Source organism: Crocodylus siamensis, chromosome 1, assembly GCF_052110815.1.
Source record: "Crocodylus siamensis isolate JL-2025a chromosome 1, ASM5211081v1, whole genome shotgun sequence".
NCBI classification, from domain to species: domain Eukaryota; kingdom Metazoa; phylum Chordata; order Crocodylia; family Crocodylidae; genus Crocodylus; species Crocodylus siamensis.
In genome coordinates, this window is record NC_143395.1 from 267053612 (window position 1) to 267075315 (window position 21704).

Below are 21704 nucleotides of genomic sequence, written 5' to 3' on the forward strand. Positions count from 1 at the left end.
TCAGGGTGGCTAGGATCTGGAACCAACTTCCAAGGGAAGTGGTGCTCGCTCCTACCCTGGGGGTCTTCAAAAGGAGGCTAGATAGACACCTTGCCGGGGTTGTTTGACCACAGCATTCTTTTCTGCCCATGGCAGAACATCAGACATGATGATCTGTTCAGTTCCCTTCCGACCCTACCGACTATGAAACTGAAGTGGTATAACTTTAAACTGTGTAAAGTGGACTTAACACCCTTAAATACTCCCATTTTAAGTGTGTTTATGGCAGTTTAAAGGCAACCTGTAACACATCCTCAGTCAATAAAACTTTGAAAACAAACTTGAACAGGAAATCCTGGAACAAAAAAATCATCCACAGACTACAGATTCTTATCGCATTACCTAGATCACATTTTATAAATCTTACATTAACCGCTTTTTCTCTCTTCTACTTACCTTGCCTCTCTTAGCAGTGCCCCCACATTTTTCTGCCCCCCTTCCCTACCCTTTGTATTGTAAATCACTGCTTTCAATTTATAAGCTCTGCTTCCTGCAGTCCTTTCACAGCATCTGATAAAAGACAGACTTCTGTTTATGAAAGTTAATGCTATACACCTCTGATTTAAGGTGCATACAAGTGTTATATTTAGAGTGGCCTAACCAATCTTAAGGCAATCTAAACAGCTGCTTGTACAAGTGTTCACAGGGCTTAGGTTGCCCTAAAAATGGCATACCCGATATAAAGGTAGTTCTTGTCAGACAAGTACCAACTTTAGATCAGCATAGGTTAACCCTACTTAGGGTCCCCAGCACAGCCCTGGAGCACTCTTCATAGCCCTAGGGCAGTGCTGTTTCTACTCCCCCCAGACCTGACTAGGCTATTTTTTCCTTTCTAACCAGCTCACCCTTAATCTAGTCAGCCCTCTCCTCAGATCTGCTACCACCACTACAGACTTACTTCCTTCAGCTGCCTATACAACGCCTGTATGTAGCAGAATCTGACTCACTTTGAGCCGCTTAACCTGAACCAGGTCTTCTGCAGAGTTGCTCGCACCCATAATTACTCTATAAAGATGTAAATCTATCCTGCCTTCTGCAGGTCTGACGCAGAGGAAGAAGCATGAGTTATGAGAGGGAGAACAAAGAAGTTGTGGGTCATTAATGAAAGGCTAGAACAGTGGTGCTTAACTGCTGCAATGTAGGCCAAATTTAGCCTGTGGGTCAATATCACAGGGCTCCCCTCAGGTCCAGAAATTTGGCACTGGGGGAACAGTGGCAGCATTAATTGCTGCCAAGGTGATGGAAATTATGCTGACACTGCTCCCACTGCCATTTTCTAGACCATGGGGACACCAAATTGTGTTGGTACACAGGGCCAATCTATGGCCAGAACTGGTACTTAGGACTAGGGCTGGTGCTCCAGGTCACTCTGCAGCCAGATTTGGTGCACAGAGCCAGGTTGGTGTGCCACAGATTGCACCTGTGAACTGACCTTGTGCACTGACCCCACGCTGGATCAGGCCCATGGATCCAATCTGCAGACCAGCCCCATGCCACTTATCCAGTCCATGAGGCTGAAAGTTTGAGCACCATTGGGTTGGCTAGAGCAAATGTGCATAGGAACAAGCTTAACTGTTTTGCTAACACTTATTGTACCACAACCATCATGCCATATGCACTTCCAGCACTCAATAAGTAACAGCATCCCATGTGATTTTGTTCTGTAGCACAGATGCTGGTGTTGAAAGCCAGAAGTGAAGCAGTTAATGAAAAATTTACATTTAAAACAATCAGTTTACAATAATTAGGAGGCACCATCTGTATAACAAAAATCTTTAATAAGAATTGCAGAAACCTTGTCACTATTAACTCTTAGCTCTAAGAAAGAATAATATATGTCTACTGTTCCACTAACTGAATGAGAGTATATATTCAGCGACTCTACTCTCCTTTGATTAGACAGGAGGTCTGTTTCTTTTCTGTGCTCCCTCCCTTCAGTCCTTAGAATACACACTGATTGGGGTGGACAGGGAGGAAAGGCAAGGGTTTGGGGGGCAATATCTTTTATTGGATCAGATAGTTGGGAGACTGTATATAGACTGAATGTAAATGGGAGGGGAGAGCAGCTCTGGGTACTGGAATAAATGGAAAGAAATAAAGATAGGAATATTTAAAAAAACAAATGGACTTACCTTGGGGTTCTTTTAAAAAGGATGCATGCCTAGCTGCACACCAAATATTTTACCTTTCCATCATAACTTTTTACTCATTGCACCCCCTTTTTTTTTTCAATTTTGAAACACAGAAGTGTAGTCCTTCAAATAAATCAAGGGTCCTTTAAGGTTAGGACCACACCTCAACCAACTTTTTTTTCTTCTTTTGCAGCCCTATATACATTCTGAAAGTTGCACTGTGCTTTCATTTCAATACAAAAATGAAGATTCTTCTTTTTTCTGTTCAGAAGATACTTACAATGTAATGGAAAAGTACAAGACAATCTTATAGAAAACAGTCTGCAGGTAAACAATGGTAAGATCAAAGTAAAAAATTCAGCCCTACTCACTCATTCACCACCATGATGTATAAACTTGCAAGCTTATTGGACACTATCTGAACAGTGATTTTTAGAAGCAGAAACACCTTTTATTCTTTAAAATCATCATAGAAACAAGATTTAAACTTCTGGCAGTGCGATTTTAAATTTGTAGTTAAAAATCACATGCACACACATATCAAGGAATGCAGAACTATGGTTCCAGGACTTAGAATTAAGATTGTATATATACCAGATACACATTATTTCTGTTCTTGGTGGGGGTGTTTTTTTGGTAACAGGTAGTCTGGTAGGTTAGTATAAAGAAAGATTACTATGGACACCAAATCTGTGTTTTGCTACTGCTATGACCTCATCTTTTATATTCTTGCTCTAGCCTTTAAGTCAAGTTTTATTATGAAATAAATTGTAACATCAATATGAAATAAACTGGATTAACTCACTCAACTTCTAATGAAGTTGAAGTGAAATGATACCAGACTGGTGCAGCTGTTATTAGTATCAGGATCTGGCTCAATGTGATTAGCTAGTTTTTCCTTTACAGTTAAATGTGAGATATGAAAGGTAAGAAGACCTAATGGATTTTTTTCCTCCAACTTTAGCATCTATGGGCATCTTTACATGTGCTCTGGATTGGAGGGGGGAGCACTTTGATTAAAGTGGCTTTTTAATTAAAGCACCTGCAGCGTCACATGTATTCAGCGTTCTGCTCTTGAAAATGGCAGCAGAGGTGCTTTAATGAAAGTTCATTTGATGAGCTTTAGTTAAAGCACTCCCACTACCATTTTGAAGCATAGGGATGCTGAATACACATGATATGGAGGCTGCTGAAGTGTGCTCATTAGCATGCGTCAGCAGACCCAGTTAACTGAGACTCAATTAATCAAGTCTGCACTGATGTGTGCTGATTAGCATGCGTCAGAGCAGACATCCTGCACATGTATAGGTGCCTTATGGTTCTATAGTATCAAGTTATGCAAACATATCTGCATGCACATATAAACTGTTTGAAAAACATCCAAATAAGCACAAGATTAAAGCCCAAAGGATTTGTTTTGTAATCTGACACTCAAGATGGTTGGCAAGCCTTATTTACACTTTTCCTGATATAATTTTAAAAATATCATTTAAGAACAAAAGCAGGCTGCAGCCATGAAATAGAATCCTTTGATTGCATTACCGTGGCAATATGACTTCTTTCTTTCTGACAACAGGTTTTGCTATGTTAATTAAATAAGTAATGTACCTGCGATCTTTATTCATTAAAATTAATGTAATAATATCTAAATTGAAGATTGGTATTGGGCTCAGTCTGGCAAGCGGAATAGAGTAGCTTCACTATAGTTACTCTAGGCTTGCTCTGATGCAATGCAGAGCTGTATCATGATTTTCCAAGAGAAATGGGTTTACCCTTGCTTCACTTGGTATTATTCCCAATCCTTGAGCACTAATATGTTAGAAGCAGACACAAATGTCCAATATTAAACAAAACTACAGAGTGCTGCTCACCACAAATTCAAAGTCTTGGGGGAATAGGTCACTCCAGGCTTGGGAGCTCTCTAGGACTTGCCTATTAGGTATGCATCTAGCTTGCCTTGCTTCTTTGTGCTGACTGAGTTTATCCGATTACTACAGTCGGGTGTGACAGAGGGACTGCTTCTGGCATCATCACTGAGCTCTGTGACTTGGCTTTGCACTGAAGCCATCATCTAGAATTAGCACAAAGGGCTGACAGTCAGCATGGCAGAAGCATGGGGAAGGCCTATCATTATTAGTATTCAAACTTTTTTTTTAATGAGTTAGGTTTCATACATACAAAATGAAATCTGCCAACCTCTAGAATTATCTCCCAAAAAAATCAGGGCAGTCCTGCTTCTCTTTGTACTTTTCAAAAACTAATCTTGACAAAGACAATACCAGTAACTCTGCAGTAAGTAACAATTCTACAGACATAGCTGACCAACCTAATGTACTCAATGACCTACAAAGTATTTGCCAATTCTAGATTTTTTGATTCTGGAGTCTCATCTACTACACAGTTAAGTCAGTGATAGACTTTCCATCAACTTTATGGAACACTGGATTAGGCCCTTAATGAATTAGGACATATGTATGCTGGAATCTATAACAGAAATGGAAAACTGAGAAGAACCTTTTTATTACTATGCATGATTCTGCTATAATGGAATTTGTTAGAAAGTGGAAACTGTTTTTTCCTTTTCTATTTAAGAAAATAAAACTTGATGTAATCAACATTTTCAAAAGCACATCTAATTTATTAACATTATTGTTTTTGCCAGAAACTAGTTCCATTATGAAGGGAGAGGGGGAAAAAATAAAAGAAGCTTTTTACCTAGTCACATTATATACGCACACAGTAAGAGACAGGTCTTCCCAAAGTTTACCGTCAAAACAAAAAAACCAAGGAGCTAAATGGCAGAAAAAGAATATTATTGTTACCTTCCTTTGTACAGATGGAGAACTAGCTATAGAAAAGGTGACCAGCTTCTTTATCATTATACAAGAAATTTTCAGCAGCAATGGGATTTAAAACTAGGCCTTCCGGTTCTTTTGTAGTGACTTCGAGAGCTCTAGCATTTCCAGCAGTAACCAAACTGAATGCAATATTCTAGTATTTTATTGCACTTTTATTTGGGGGCTTTTTTGGTCTTTCTTTTGGATAACTGAAACTTGTATGTTTGCTATAGTAACAGTCTTATTTTGAGTTACACCATATATATGTATATGTATTCTATTCTATTCAAAACAATTCAAAATAAATTTCAGGCAGTGAACAAAACTCTGAGTTACCTTGGCTAATCTGAAAGCTTGGTTCCTAAACACCGTTAAAATACCATGAATCAGGGAACGTGCCAATTAAGAAATGTCCATTGACACTGGACAGGCAGAAGTAGATGCACGGTCTATGTGGACTGAGCCATGTGACTGTCCTTTAAGAGAATCTGCATTATAAAATGCTAAAGGGGAATATTAATCCAATGTAAAGATAAATACATTTGTTGATTTTTTTTCAGAATAAGTTAGATCAGTCTTTAAACTAATGGTATACGTTTTTCTTCCTGTATTTTGATAGGGTTTTATACTGTGCTCATCACTATGGTATCTGAAAGTACCATCAATAGCCTACGTTTATGAGACTTCTTCTTGAATCAAAGCGTTTCCCTTTATGGAGGGGAAAACAGTGAGATTTGTGCATTGCTTAATAATGGATATTGATGGAGCTGAATAATAGCATAGTATCAACAGCATAGTAAAGGTTTATCAACGTCTATTAAAGTTTACAAGACTTCCCTTTCTTAATCAATGTTAACATATTAAAAATATTTTAGTAGCATTAACTTTTCACAGAAACTAACAAAAATAAAAAAAAACCGAGGAAGTTAAAGCTATGTAAAGCTCTAGGGCTTAATCCAAACCTCACTGAATTCAGTGGGCATCTATCCACTGATTTCAAAGGGCTTTGGATCAGGATTTTAGTAGAGGAGACTTAAAGAGCCAAATGAGGTTGCTCGGTCAGCACCAATAAAGCCTTTATTAAACAATTATTCAGCTGCCAAGCTTATAAAACAAATAAGTCATGAAGAATAGTGACTTACAGTGGCTGTAAGAATTGTCATGCCACTGTTCATCTAGCGAGATACCCTGTCTTGAATAATGAACGCTGTTAGATATTGCAGAAGAAGCTCAATGATAGGTATTTATGAAATAGAAGGGGCTGTTTTTAAAGAACCTAAAAGATTTAAGAGCACAAGGCACTAGCTGTAAATATTGTATAGGACAATAACGTAGGTGGTTAGCAGTTGGGTTAGCGCCTTATATAGGATTTCACTGCTGATGCGCTATTACAATAACTAAGGTAACATCATAGGATAGTCTTCTTACCCATGTACATATCTAATCATTTTTAATCCTACTAACCTCTTCATTTCAGTAATATTTTGTCAATGAGATCCAAAGCTTATATATCAATGATGTAAAAAAATATTTCTTTTTATCAGTTTTAAATCTGTTGCAATTTAATTTCACTGGGTCTCTTCTGAGAAATGATAAGTAGAAGAACCCATCTGACCTTCCCAATAGCTTTCAATATTTCATGTATCATTATTATGTCACCTCTTGCTCATTTCTTCTATGTGCTATAAACATGTAACTTGGACTGCTTTGATCCCAAAACTTCAGTATGAAGGACAAGTCCTAACAGCCAGTGATAGCCTCAAGAGGTTGAAACTGCAGCCAAGGATTATCCAAGATGATACACTATTTCCTTCAAATGTGTTAGCTCCATTCACAGAAGATCTATTATGGAAGGAGGATCCTTTGTACAGGAATGATATTTCTGAAGCAAGATCTACCAGTTCTACAGCCATATTCACTAGAAGGGCACTCTAGAGTGACCACATACCACCGAAGGATCTTGCTGAAGGACTCTTGTATGTTCAGGAGGGAAAAAAAAAGAGGCTAAGCATACCTATTCTCAGCCTAGAGCACTTAAGTAAGAAATACAGGCAGTCAGCAACACCTTATCTTACTGATTTGACTCAAAAGCCTTTTCACGTATATCCTAATACTATACGTTCTTGTGACTTCATTTTTCTTAATGCAAGCAATGATGAACTAGCTAAACCTTTGTCTCGGTCCAAGTTTACGGACATTTTTACTGGCAGTCAAGCACATATTATAAAGAGATCTTAATATGTAGAATTTAGAAATAGATTCTGCACAATAGGTAGGAAAAATTGTATGCAAAAAACAGCCTCATTGGAATTTAGTATAGTTTTGCTGGATTCTGAAACTTGGTGCTGTGTTTGAGTAAATGTTGCTTTTGATCTATTTTTATTTAAAGTAACAAAATGGCACCACACATTTCCTTCCACTCTTCCTTATTTATTATTTTACTGAAGTGCTAGTGTGACTTCCCCAATGAAATGAAGGAATGGGGTCTCATATTACCAGGAAAAAATATCACATACCTACATCATATTATGCACACACACAATAAAAAGATGGCCCTTGTTCTGAAGGATTAAGCCCCAATTCTTAAAGCTAGTTAGGCAGTAGGATTTAGGCCTTAACACTTTTGATAATCTAGGATTAACTATCCCAATATATATAAGGAAAGACAAAAGGTGCATAGAAAAGGCAAAAGAGAAACAGAAGATAGGCACACTCTTGATCAACTTTTCATGCAGCCCTGAACCTGAGCTCCTAGACCTGTTCTGTTTCCCCCCATATCTCCTTGCTTCTTTGAACATAGTACTTCCAGAAGAACTACCACCTTCTTGAAAATCCTGTTAAAAGGAAAATGTATGTAATGGCAAATGGTGACATGGGAGGCTTTTATGGCCTCCCAAGTTTTACATACTTACTGGTCGTGTCTCACAAGATGCTGACTGAGCAGTTGCCCGATACTACTGCATAGTGTCACATGGCAAAAACTGTGACATGACACTACTATGTAGTAATATTAAGCTACTAATACAGTAGTGTCACAAAAAAGCCATTTGTTGGTGCTACTGCACCTAACTTGGGTTACTGTGCAATCATTTAGTATTTAAACAAGTACTCTGTAGTGACAACTGTGCAGTCAGTGTCCTGTGTTGATGCAGCCACTGTGTAGACCAGTGGTCTCAACTTCTTTGGACTTGAGATGCCCCTCATGGGACTGGAGGCCCCTCTCTATAAACATCTATGAATTGAGGGACACCAAACTTCAAAAACTAATCTATACATTATGATGTTTACCTCTTAGTAGGGGTGGAGGATCCTCCAGACACAAGCCTGAGCCAACTCTTTTCTGCCGAGTTTATCTGCTTATCTCCTCATATCTTGTAGCACCTTTGAAAGGCTCTGGTGGCACCATGATTGAAAATCGCTTGTCTAAACTACAGACCGCTTAGTTATTTTTTAGAACCTCTATCAGACTTTAATCATCATATAAGGATAATCTCTAAGCATAAGAATAATACTATAATAATTTCCAGTTCCTATGAGAAGGTCCAAACTTCATTCTACACACGTACACATGCTCTTCTCCATTCTCCCCCACCCCACACACCCAAATCTACTAAGGGAATCACTGTAATTGACAGTAGGATCATTAAAAATAATTTTGTGAAGCTCTCATTGACATGAATTGTCTGTGTACAGGAAACAATAAAATGTAGATTCATATCCCAGCTTGTTATACTTTGTTATTGCTACGTACAGAATGTCCTGCATAACATCAGAAAGTGAATTAAGTGCTTCTGCAATTCCTAGTATAATGAGACAAGTAAAAAATGGAACACCAATATTACTTTTCGTTTTCTTTCTCCAGTATGTGCCATTCTGGCAAATAAAAGTATGTTTCCACTTCTGCAACAGGAAAGATGCTCTGCAACACTACGGTACAAGAATATATGAAGTTAGAACCCTTTCACAAAAAGAAAAAAAATCTTTATATAAAACTGATGTTCAGTTTGAGCCATCATTACTGACACGTCATTAATACATATGACTTTGTTTTAAGAAAAGCAAAACAGTCTACATTAAAGCATAAGAAAAATGATGCAATGAATTGTAATAATCCATTTGCAGACTCTCCATATATTTACATTTTCAAATAAAACAAATATAGACTTGAACTGATGGTACAGAGTGGCTGATTTGGTGCTACTCTAGAAGTATCTGGAAATACTCTTAAAATATGGATTACCATCCAACAGGCTGTAATGGTATTTCAAAGCTGCCTTTGGCCTATGTTGTAAATCCTTCTTTTTTCATGGGCCCCTCATACAATGTATGGAAACACGACAGAGGTTTGTAATAGAAATGCTGATACAACCATGTCTATAGCTCTACGAATGGTGCCGCTGTAATTATATTTTATAACTTGAGCACCACTAGATAAGTTGCTAGTTTTTAATCATATTAATCAGTGCTTGAATGTTTCAATTGCCATAAATTATAAAAGTAGTCTGCACTATAAAAATAAGAAGATTGCCAAGCACTAAAGATCATATCTTGTTGTGAAACATAAAAGTATATCCAAACATTTCATTGTAAAACAGAACAAACTATACTGAAATGGAAACCTTCACTAATTCTCCAATTTTTGTTTTGTTTCTGTTACAAACCATGGTGTTAATAATCACACTGTTTACTTCATATACATTATAGAAATATCCCTGAATAATATACAGGTTTCATTTGAATCTGACCTGTAATATTGGATTTTTGCCTATTAGCAGTAAATCAAGTCTGCTGCATGTCAAAGAAACCAAAATCAGGAGCGTTCTTATTCAAAGGAAGGTACTACAGTTATTCTGTATGCACTGCTATTTTCTTTAAAGGCTGGCTTCCAACTGTCACCATGAAGTAAGTAGCAAAATTACCACTGATTTCAGTGGGAGTGGAATGGGGCCCTGGGTGCAGTTTACATAAATATTTCTCTTCCTATGTGAGAGTTATCTACAATTTAATCTAAGCGAGCAAAGTTTCCCACTGAAACAAGTGGTGTTTGGTGCAGACTGGAGGGATATTACACTTGGGTCTGAAATCTTAGTATTTTATCAAGAAACAGTCCTTAAGGTTTTATTAGAGGTTATTAAAACCAGCCACAGTTTAAACCTGATTGCTTAGAACCCTCTAATACCACAAAGAAATTATTTGCAAGTACTTGCAGGCTATACTAATACATATTTCACAACATAATTTATTCCCATATTATCCATTAGTTATTACTCTCATGTAGTACTGAGCATATAACACATTCTCTAGACAATTGTGTTGCTTTTAAGATATACAGACTAGTTATTTAGTGGAAGTCTCACAAGAGGCCCTGTAAGTAATTAGAGAGGGGTAAAATGTGCATGGGGTACGGGTAATGGAAAAAGTCTGTGCCATGAACATTTCTGAAAATTACAAAAGCTGCACTAGTACATGTGAGCTGCCATAGTGTTATTCTGACCCCTGAAGGATGGAAACAGGAGTTAACTTCATATCCATTTTTTCCAATTACTCAGCATACTGTATGAACCCAAACCTTAAACCACAGTAGCAGAATGTATTTGTGTCCATCTAGCTTTGTCCTGAAGAAATATGAAAATAGTTATGCACTAATGATAAACCAACTTTAAAGTGCTGATTTTTGCAGTGCAGCTGAGTTGAGAGTAATATTCCTTTCTGGTGCTAGGATGTGTGCCTTTGCAAAGTTGCTGTGTGTTGGTTTCTGTATTACAACTGATAAGGAAGAGGACTGCAGAGATTATGTTTATCAAGATATGCCAAATCCCATTCTCCTCTTCCCTCTTCTCAACTGAAAAGTTGTTCAGTTAATTCTTGCTAGCCAGAATCCAGAGTGAGGTGGGAAGTAGTACAGGCAGGTGACAATAAGATGATTCATTGCACCTGGGTTAAGATTTCATCAGGCTCACATTTTCCAGAAAATGCATCCATGAAAAAGAAAGAGGTAATGGGCCTCAATTGTGCATGTTCAAGCTTGTCTGTCTTACAAGAGCCCCTTCCTTTCTGAACAGATAGAAAAAGTGAGTTGTGATTCTACAAGAGATATTAAAATCACCTGAGTTATAATTTTTCTGTCCATGTCACTGGAGAGGCATTTTTCTAGGTCCTTCCTAAAGGAAATCTACAGCCGGTGGGCTACTGTCACACCTTTCTCCCTCGTCTACTTACTTTTGAGATGCATTTTAAAAGTTGTTAATATACTACCATTTTTATGGGATTATTGTCAAAGACATGTTCTTTTGTACATGTAACAGGTAGATTTGGATGTTTTATCTGAAGATACATTTCTCTTGAGGTTTCTGCTGTTGCATACATCTCTTGAATTTATAATCATGCTGCTCTAGTAAAAGCTCCAAGACACTGATTTAGCACACTGGGAGACAGCAGTATCAGTTGAAAGATCTGCAAATATCCCAGTGGAATAATCATCAAGTCTACCTTGAAAATAAAGGAGGACTCCCCAGAATTTTTATGGGGAAGAGGGGCTCTGATTTTAAATTTCAGTGGAGCTTTGCTTCCACTCAGCTGTTGCCATGTACTGAAATCACAGGTTACACTGTGACCTTGTTGAAGAGAGTTGAGCCAGATCTGTTCAATGGGACCATTGTGCAGTGTTGCAGGAGACGTGATGTTGCTTTCTCCACGGGTGTGGCTGAATTAGCCACTATCCAGCCTAATGCTTTTGTGAAGCCACTGTCCAGGGGGGAAACTCCACTGTGAAACTTGTCTCCTGCAAAAGGCTTAAGGTGTAACAGGAGCAGAGCAAGAGATCGCCCTGACTCTCTCCCCCATCTTCATTCCCAGCTGTCAGGGAATGAAAAGTTAACCCAAATGATTGATGCGCTGTATGATGATGTTATTACACTATCGCCGACTGATGCCACTGATGTAATCAAGTTACATAAGCATGGACTAGGCACAAATACATTCATCTGCCTACAGATCTGCAAACCTTCTCCCATCCGTTACCCACGAATCCCCCAGCAGTACAGAGAGGGGTATATTTTGGCATGCACTATATAACTTTAGCATTGCAGTGCATTGTACAACGTCATCACTATTGATTCCCTCCACCTTCCCCCAGCCCCGCTGCTGAAATGCATTTGTAGAGAAGGATTCACAATTTGCATTGCTTGCATCCGTTTAATTTTTTTTATGTGCTTGCTCTTGAGGGTTAGGGTTCCCCCCACCTTTCTTTCTTCTCCCCCCTCCCACCCCCTCACACCATAATTAAACAGATGAATTGATTTATGATGAACAGCTCCCCAAGTAGCTGCATCTGTGTATGAAATGCTGAAGATCTAATCAGTTTGCCAATCTTCAACTCTCCTGCACGTGGTCTGAGGTTGGAGCAGGTAAGTTATTGGGTGGGAAAAAGCAGTATTTTGGAAAAGCAGATGGGCAATCCATTTTTAGGCTGGTGACATTTCAGATCCCCCCCCATGCGTTTAAAGTCTAGGATTTTCCCCACCTTCCTCCAGTTTGTCTTGCTCTTGTGGCATTTGCAAGGATAGTTATCATCTCAGCTCGCCAGTGGCATTTAACCCCTTCCCACCCCCAGCCCTGTAAACAGGATTATTAAGGATTACCACCTTAAAGTTTAACAACTTGACCAAGGGGGGTTTCTCTCCCTCCACTGCAGCTATGAAATGCAGCACAAGGCTGCCCAGAGTTGAAAACATGTGTCCTAAGGGATGGATGGGAGCCGATTTCACCTTTAAATAGATTCCATTACTAAGTGCTCCTTTGACTGCCATATATATCCTCTTCGGCCAAAAAAATATTGCATCCAGAAAAGAGACCGCTTGCCCAGAATGCATACATGGTGCTCTCCCAGAACAAGAAGGTTATTTTAAAAAAAACCAAAAAAACCAGAAAGCAAGCAAGAAAACCAGGCTTTGATTTATCACAGGAGGCACTCTCAAAAATACCTACTGCAGTTCTTTCACTCAACTGCCAATAATGGCTAGAGCCCTTCACATCAGTGTAATGCAGCAATCCTGAAAGTACCCAGTGCAATTACAAAGCCGCCAAGTTTAGCAATGCCACGGATGGGCTTGTGCCGAGAGAAAAATGACCTTACCCACAACGGTCTCGCCAAATGCTGCCGAGCTTGGTATCAGTCAGTAAGGTAATTGCTGGGCATCACAATGCGTATGCCGGGGAGCCACGTTTTTTACTCCTCCGGGGTCTGCTAGCAATTCACGGCGCGGACGAGCTGCCCGTTCACAAGTGGCAAGTTCACCATCCGCGCAGGTAATTCCATAGAGCCCCGCCGCCCGCCACGCGCCCGGCCCGCGCCGGCAGCCCCGCCAACGGCCGCGCGGCGAGCCCCAAGTCCGAGGGCGGGAGGCGCGATGGCAGACCTCGGCGCACACGTGAAACCTCCAGATCCAGGCGGCGGCCGCAAGGCAGCAAGAAGCCGAGGTGTATTTCACAAGTATCCTACAATAGCGGATCCGATGGGGTTTTCCTGGTACTGTACTGCTATGTGGAAAGCACACAGCGCTGCTGTTTGAAAGGATGTCTCCTGGGTCCTAGCACTCCCACAGGCACAGGGATGGAAAAAAAAATCTCCAAATACAGAAAGTGGGGGGGGGAGCAGTTGTCTGCTTGCCCTGAATGATGCTAATCTCCAGTGGAAATGACAAGTGAGCAACAAATAACGGGAGGTCTTGATTAATAACCACAATCCACCCAAAATATCCTAAGGAAGAGAGAGAGCAAGGGAGAGGGAGAGAGAGAAACTGCAATGCATAAATGATTCCAGTGTTTCTACAAGATCGGCTCATTTGATTGAATGCATTCTCTGGTTTGCTGCAAGTCATAAAGAAGATACTGTTACTGCCACCCAATGGATACTTTAGTACTAGCCAATCCATACACTACCACCGTTTTGCAAGCATTAGTTTAGAAAGCTGATTTTTTTTTTTTTTTTTTGGAGGAGGAGAGGGGGAGGGACCTTCAGAGACGGGCTTTGGAAAAAGTCCTAACTAGTAGGGGTCTATCCTTGCAGACAGTGACTTTGTGTCCAGTAAATAAAATGCACGGTCTCGTGCTACCACATGATTTTCTGTTCTTCCTTCTAGGGAGTGGAGGCAGAAGGGAGACAAACCCGGGAAGGATGCTTTGCATACAAGTTACATAGCGATCAGTGCATTTTTTTTCCTCCAGTTTCGGAAGTAAAGTGTTGTTTTAAAAGAGATGATGCATTATCTATTCTTGGATTTTTTTATAAGGCAGACTGTGGGCCTCGCTGTTGCCATGGGATCTTCTTTGTGCCAACTCTCAGAACTGTGTGGGAACAGTTTTATTTCCTTCCCTTCAGGTTTCTTTCTTTTTTCTCCACACCCCCCCCCCACTTTTTCTTTTCTTTTTATCCCCCCCCCTATTTTGAAGAGCTGTAACAAATGTAACTGCATTATTGCCAATTAAGACTAACAGCAGCTGCAAGGTGCAGCTAATTAGAAATGTTAATTACTTCACAAAATAAATAGTCGTTTGCAGATGCTTATAGTGTTAAACAAATTCTCTGTAAAATCGAACTTGGTGAAATTCTGACCCCCTCCTCGATGCACGCATGCAGAGCACATACTATCCATGCCAATTCATTCACCCATTAAAGAGATACATAAAGCCAGTTAAAAACAAAGTGATGCCTGGTATTTAGTAGGTGGGTGAGGGAGTGTGTGGAGGAGGAGTAAAAAAAGGCAGAGGAATTCCATTACTTTTTTAAAGAATTTGAGGCTGAGCGTGTGCGTGCGCGCGCACACACACACACACACACACTCTATTTATGTCCCAACTTAATCTCATGTTGCTTATACATCCATGCATTTTTATGTATTATTTAATGAATGTTATAGAGATATAGATATAAAGCTTTATATCTCTGTAAGCAATGCTCATTAAATAATATCTAAGCATGCATGGATGCATAATAAACATGAGATTCTGATGGGATGTGCATATTCCAGGTTCTTTGTGTTAAAGTGTGTAGAAGAGCATGAGAAATGATTAATTCCCTCACCATCAATTTTTCTGAGTAGATGAGCATGCACCGAAGTATTGGAGTTTATTAAGTATTATGATAAAAGGTTAATGATGGGCAGTATGGGAATTGTAGGCTGCAAGGATCATGGGAGTTGTGGTAAAATTAGCTTGAGCTTAATCTTCTGGTGCAGAATGTCACATGTTCTAATGGATTTGGAAAAAAAGGCAATCTTGAAGTGACTGGAATGCAACAACTAGTAGTAAAAGTCATTCTGAGGGGCTGGAAATCAATAATCCTAGTTAACTAGGTGATTAGATACTACTGTGATGGCTGATCATTTTTATAGATAGGTAAGATGGACATGAAAGAAAAGTCATTACCAAAGAAAATCAAGCTGAAAAACAACATTTAGCAGACATCTGAAGTCTGATCAGTAAGTCACAATGTACAACTGGAATGCCGAGAGCTCTAGAATCCCTTGTACCAAAGCTGAGGAAATACTGGGCAAAAAATCGGTCCCCTGGTTAAAGCTTTGGACAAGCACTCAAGACATCTTGGTTCAGCTCCTGGATCTGATACAGATTCCTTGTGACAATGCAAGTCACTGAATCACTCTGTTTTCATCCCTCTTCTGTATAATGTGGGATAACATTTTTTTCTAACTCATGTGGGAGCAATTGAGGATAAAAATTCATTAATGTCTGTGAGGTGTTCAGATACCATAGTGACGGGAAATGCATAACAGCCTAGACAGATATCAGTTGGCTGAAAGACTGTCTAGAGGAAGGAAAAAGAAATTTTTGTGGAATGCGAAGAGTGTGGAGCAAAACATTTAGTATCTGATATATTTATTATAGTGGCTACAGATAGACAGAGAAAAGCAATACTGTACTTGAGACTATAGAGTTTGAGGGTAGGCAGATACATAAAATACTCCATGTCTAAATGTAGGTTATTTTTTTTTTCTTATTTACAACTAATACTGTGTAGGTGTATATATGTGCTAACCTCCCTAAGCACCATGCTGAGTCCTCACTTAATCTTGTCCTCTGTTTGAGAGATCCAGAGGGCAAGGAAGGATGTGCAGAATGTGTATTAACATCTTCAGTGTAATATATACCAAATATATAAAATACCAGAAACAGTATGGTTAAGGGGATGAGGGAAAGACCCTAATGGGCTCTTGATGATGAGGAACTTATGTGCATTTTGATATATTACATTCAGTGGAGCTTTCAGCTGGTAGTTGCATCTCTTCTGTATGGGAAACAAAGAACTTCAGTCATCTCCATGGCTCTGTCATACTGTGAGGTTATTATTCCATTGACACCCTGCTTTAGAAAGTGAAAGTTTCCAAAAGGAGCAAAATTAGAGGTGTAACAAGCATGTTTGTGTCCCCCTGTGGGCTGGGGGGAATGTAAGTGTGATTCTGAGAGAGAAGTGCAGGAATCTTACCTATGCTTTGGGAAGTCCAAAACAGTCCCTGCCAGTTACTCCTGGTACCACCATCAATGTGTTCTCTACTGCCCTGGTTTTACTCTTGAAGCTGCAGAAGCAGGGTGTCCTCCACCATGTGCAGCAACTTAAAGAGCAATGCCACAAGAGTGCAGACTTCATAGGATAATTCCTGAAGTCAGTGGGAGTCCTTTAATTGATTGCTGTGGGTCATAGATCATAATCATTATTCAGCTGCCGATCTTCCCTTCTTAACTTGGTACCCCGAGCTAGCGCCCCTTTTGCCCAACCCTACTTACGCTACTGAGCAAAATAGCTTGTTCTAAGTGTTGCTTTTAATGCTGTTAAATTTGATCAATATTGGATTAATTAATAATGCAGCATATACTCTTCTATGATGTGTATATATTTTGAGGCAATGTGTCCTTTGAAATCAGGCAGAGGTCCTACCTACTTCTCAGCAGATCTTTCAGTAAAAGAGTATTGTGGAAAGGGACTTGTACAGTCAATGAAAACTTTTTTTAATAATTAATATTTGTAATGAAATGAATGGAAGAGTAGGTAGCTCAGAAGATTGCTAAAATTATATAGTATCTTTCACTTTTACAAGGTTTATTCAAATACAGTTCAATATTATAGCAACCAAAGACTACTACCACCTAGTGGCTATTTGGTGTTCTATAAAACTGCTCTGGTGGTCTCTATATGCTTTCCAGGTCACCATCTCAGTTACCTATTATTAATTTTTTTTAGAACAGTGATTGTCAACCAAGGTGTGAAAGCAGCCTGGAGTCCCTTGAGATCCTTTCAAAGGTGCTGCCAGCTGTTTATACAATGTTACCACTGTTCGGTGTGCAAACATAATTCACAAAATAAATCCAAAGCTTTAAAAAGGATCCAGAGCATCAAAAACATTCTGACCTGTTGTGGTCTTTTTGAGTTCTTTCCAACTGAACAATTCCTCTGTCATATTCCTGTAGTTAAATAAAGAGTGAAAATTAGGAGTTGTCATGTTCCGAGGGGTGCTTTGAGCATAATAAGGGGTGCCTTAAGCCTAAGGATGACTGAACGGACTTTCAGCCTGGTGCTTTCCTTGGCTCTGCTTATGCTTCATCTTCTGCTTTAGTAAAGATGTTCGTTTCCAAGGTTGCACTCCTAAATGAAGAAATAAAAATCCAGAACTTTCAATATATTCCCCTGTTCCGTAGTTTGATCTTTTACATACAATCAGAACAAATCTAATCCAGTTCTACTACACTTAATAATTCTTTCTTGCATTTTAGATAATCATCAGTTTTTGGAGGGCTGTGTTAAAATCCAGACCTAGGGTAAAAAAGGTGATCATCACTTTCTTGGATTTGGATGGTAAACATTTGCTATTGGTGAAATTACCGCAATGAATAATTTATGTAAGCACATCTGTGCAGAATAACCCCATTCCTCCCATTCTCTTTCTTTACCTGCTATAAAAAATCTAAATCTTAGACTAAGTTTCTGCAACATGGAGTTTGTGCAGTGCCCGTAAAATTCCTGCTTGAAGTCTTTGGGTGTGGACGCATAACAATCGATGAACTGTTCAAAAAGTCACTTACTGGGAATCTGTGAAAAGTGGGTGAAATGCTCTGGTTCTGACACCACAGGTGCGACTAACCACCCAGCCCAGGATACCTCAGGATACATGGGTGAAAGGGGTTGGGGGAGAATGCTTGCACCCATGCTTTGTGAGTCTTAGGGCATTGGTGGCCTGTGGATGATACTACTGTTTTTCCTTGTTTCCTAAACATGAGTTTTATAAAAACTTGAGTAGCCTGTATATGACTGAAGCCTACAGTGTGTGTGCCTGAGGGAGAGGACCCATGTTTGGACCCATGATTTTTGACTTTTTGGTTTTGATTTTTTGGGTAGAGGGAATGGTGATGGGCTGAGGTTAAGTAGGGGCAAGGATACAGCTAATATGGTTGTAAAAATACAGCTTTTATTGAACAAGCAGTGCATTGATAAAAAGCTGGCAACAAAAAGAGAAATAAAATGTGGGCATTAGAGTTCTGACTGTGTACCAGGGCAGCCAGTTGCATCAGTCTGCATAAAGGTAGCAAGAAGCAATGCAGTGTGGGATTCCTGGAGGACTGACTAGACTCATATCTTAGAATGTCTGGAGTCCACCACAGAACCCAAATAGCAGTTTGTGTCTGACTGTGTCTTTATGCACCTCTAAAATGTGAATGCATTTGCACTGATTTTCCAAGAACAACTTTGAACTGTTCTGGGCAAATTTAAACTGGTTTAACAGACTCATGCATCTCCTGCTTCAGGTTTAAATCACATGGATACCATAACACTTAGAACAGTTTACATGTCCTTTAGGCACTATTACAATAGAAGTAAAAATAATGGTCTCATCCTAGGGTGTGGAAAGATGTAACACTTAGAGCCTTCTAATTACACCATAAACCCCAAGAATGTGTCCAGAAGACTGCAGCCATGAGGTATGTAGCACCACAAACATGTCTGCAGCACCATATACCGCACTCAGGTGCTCTCTGTGCTGCAAGGGCATGCTGCCCATGCATGCACTGCTCCAAGTTTCTTTTTTTGTGGGTTTTTTTGACCCCTGGATATGTAGAGGTCAAAAAAACCCATGGGGAAAAAAAAAAACGAAAGCAGTGCACCAAAGGATAGTGTGTGCCTCTGGAAAGAGGAGCCAGGCCACCCAAAACTGCACTGTGCCTGGCAGCCAGGCTCCATGAGACAGAATTGCTGCTGCTGTATCCCAGGGAGGCCCATAGGACCCCTGGTAAGGGTGCTGGGGCTAACCGAGTGCTGGCCCCAGCCTCCCCTACTACCCCCAGGGTAACTTGCCATGTACCAAACACATGCCCCTGAAGGCTGGGGGGCACAGCAACCACCCGCAGATGGCGGCGGCAGCAAGTGGGGAGCTCCCGCAGGTGGTTGCGGTAGTGCTGGTGGTGAGGAGGGGAAGGGTGGCAAGCAGCAACCACCCATAGGTGATGCTTCTCTCAGGGGGTACACTGCGAATCTTAGGGGGTGCACATACACCTGTGTGCACCCTACATGTTGACCATTTACCAGAATTCATGTGGCATGGGCATTCCCCAGGGACAAGTAGCTGTGGCGCAAAGACTGATTTAAACTTCCTGGAACAATTCAAAAGCACACTGGGAAAGTCAAGTACTATTTTGAGCTGATCCTCCTTGACTTGCTTCCATGTTTTATGCTGTCACACAGCATTTCATGTCTAGTGTTTGATTAGTCCTCCAGCATTCCAAACTGCACTACTCCTCACTCCCTAAAACCCATTCAGGGACTGCTCTGGAATTATGCAAATATCCTTTGCCTTCAAAGGCCACACTCCATCATCATCATCAGTCCCTTGATAAGTGGAGGATAGTCTTCCAGTAAATAGGGAAGATATTGGTGAGTCTGTAGATGACTGAAGAGGCTGATCTGGGATCCTCATGTGCATGTTTGGATGTGACAAATAATTCTAGGAGGAAGGAGTAGGTCCTGGTGATATTGGGTCATGGCTTTTCTCTGCATCTCTTTTGTCTGTCTGCCTCCATAGTGAGGAAAGTTTAATCAAAACGGTCAAGGCCTTGTTACATATCATGGCATCATTGTGGATGATGCAGTGCTTGGCTCTCCCGGGTGTTGATATTAATACTGTATTTCTTCAGGTAGGCCTTCAGTTGCCCTTAATTTTTTTTCTTTTGTCCACTTTAACTATTGGTGTCCTGGGAGTATAGGACTTGTTTTGGGAGCCTGGCCACCAGGCATCCTTATGACATATTCTGTCCAATGGAGATGGTACCATATAAATACAATTTCCCAGAAGCAATTGGCAAAAAACACAAGGAAACCCTTCAACCCCTCCTTCCCCTCCCACGCCCCAGTTGAACTTGGCACCCTACTGCCCAGAATCTGTAGTATGGAAGTGAAATTAACAAGGTGGCTTTCCAGGGTAGGGGTTGGAAAAGTCAGGGAATTTTTGGGGTGACTCCAGAGTACCCACCCTCCTGGTACCCATGAGCAGGGAACCACTGAGCACCTACTACCAACACCTGGCAACTCCTCCACTTTAATGCTCTTGCTCCAATTCCTGTCTTCCTCCCCCTCTAGGAGGAATCCTAGGAAAACTCCAGGAACTGACCCTTGAATGGCATGATGGTCTTAGTACCCTACCACCCCCTGATGGCATTTTGGCAGCAATACAATCCCTAAAGGTAAGGCTTCTACTTAGAACCCTTAGCAGCATATTTGGATACTTCTTTCCAAGGACAATTTGTGAACCGGTTTCCAATCAGTGACATTCTTGGAACCGTTCAAATGTTATATCTGTCTGCACCCTACTAGTTTCTATTGATCTGTATATGGGAATGTGAAAAACTTTCAGATGAATGCAACTGGAGTAACAAGAGCAACACTAACATGCACCTTTATTGCCACTATATCATATTTGGTATCTGTCATGTCATAAACATAGTCATTTGACATCATTCATAGAGTTTTCAGGAAGAAACAAGATTATCAAAAACTGAAAAAATCCAAACAAGAAACCTCATATAAAAAGGGAACCAAACTACATACTACCAGAACTATAACATGAACACAAATATCAAGCCAACAAAGACACAATGTTTTCTCCTGCCACTTCTTGTTTTCCCCTTTTCAAGTAGCCTTTTCCTAAATTCACCATAATAAAAATTCTTTTCTTTCCATTTTTGGCATGATTACTAAAGTGCTCTTGTGAGCTTTTTGAATATTACCAGGAGTATTGGGTGAGCACTTCAACAATAGTTTTTTTACACTTAGACATTCGTTTGTTTAGTTATGCAAACTATACCTCCAGTTATGCAAACTACAATGCCTCCCGCATTCAGCTATTATAGTGAATGGATTGCTTGGCAGAAACATTCTGTAAAACAGCTATTTTTAGATAAGCATTACAGAATATTTACAGAAAGTGAATTTTAAATACATTATCAGTTATGGTAGAGCTTGATTTCATAAGTTAAATGTAAGATCAAAGAACATAACTCATCTTTAGGTATCAACATACAAATTCAAATTCTGAATTTATGTAAAATCTCACCATGGACTCCAACCAGAGAACCAAAAATTATTTACCAAAGCTATTCATCAAGGAACTGATATATTGCATGGTCATGCCATATGTCA

At 40.0% G+C, this 21704-nt stretch overlaps 1 protein-coding gene across 1 annotated transcript in view; it reads right to left on the bottom strand.

Moving 5' to 3' along the window:
* IL1RAPL1 (interleukin 1 receptor accessory protein like 1) overlaps nt 1-13829 on the bottom strand; it is a 1351669-nt gene extending 1337840 nt beyond the window's left edge. Inside the window, exon 1 of the mRNA XM_090061969.1 lies at nt 13143-13829. The gene's annotated coding sequence lies outside the window, so the exon portion shown is untranslated. The remainder of the gene's footprint in view (nt 1-13142) is intronic.
* Between the last annotated feature and the right edge of the window lie 7875 nt (nt 13830-21704).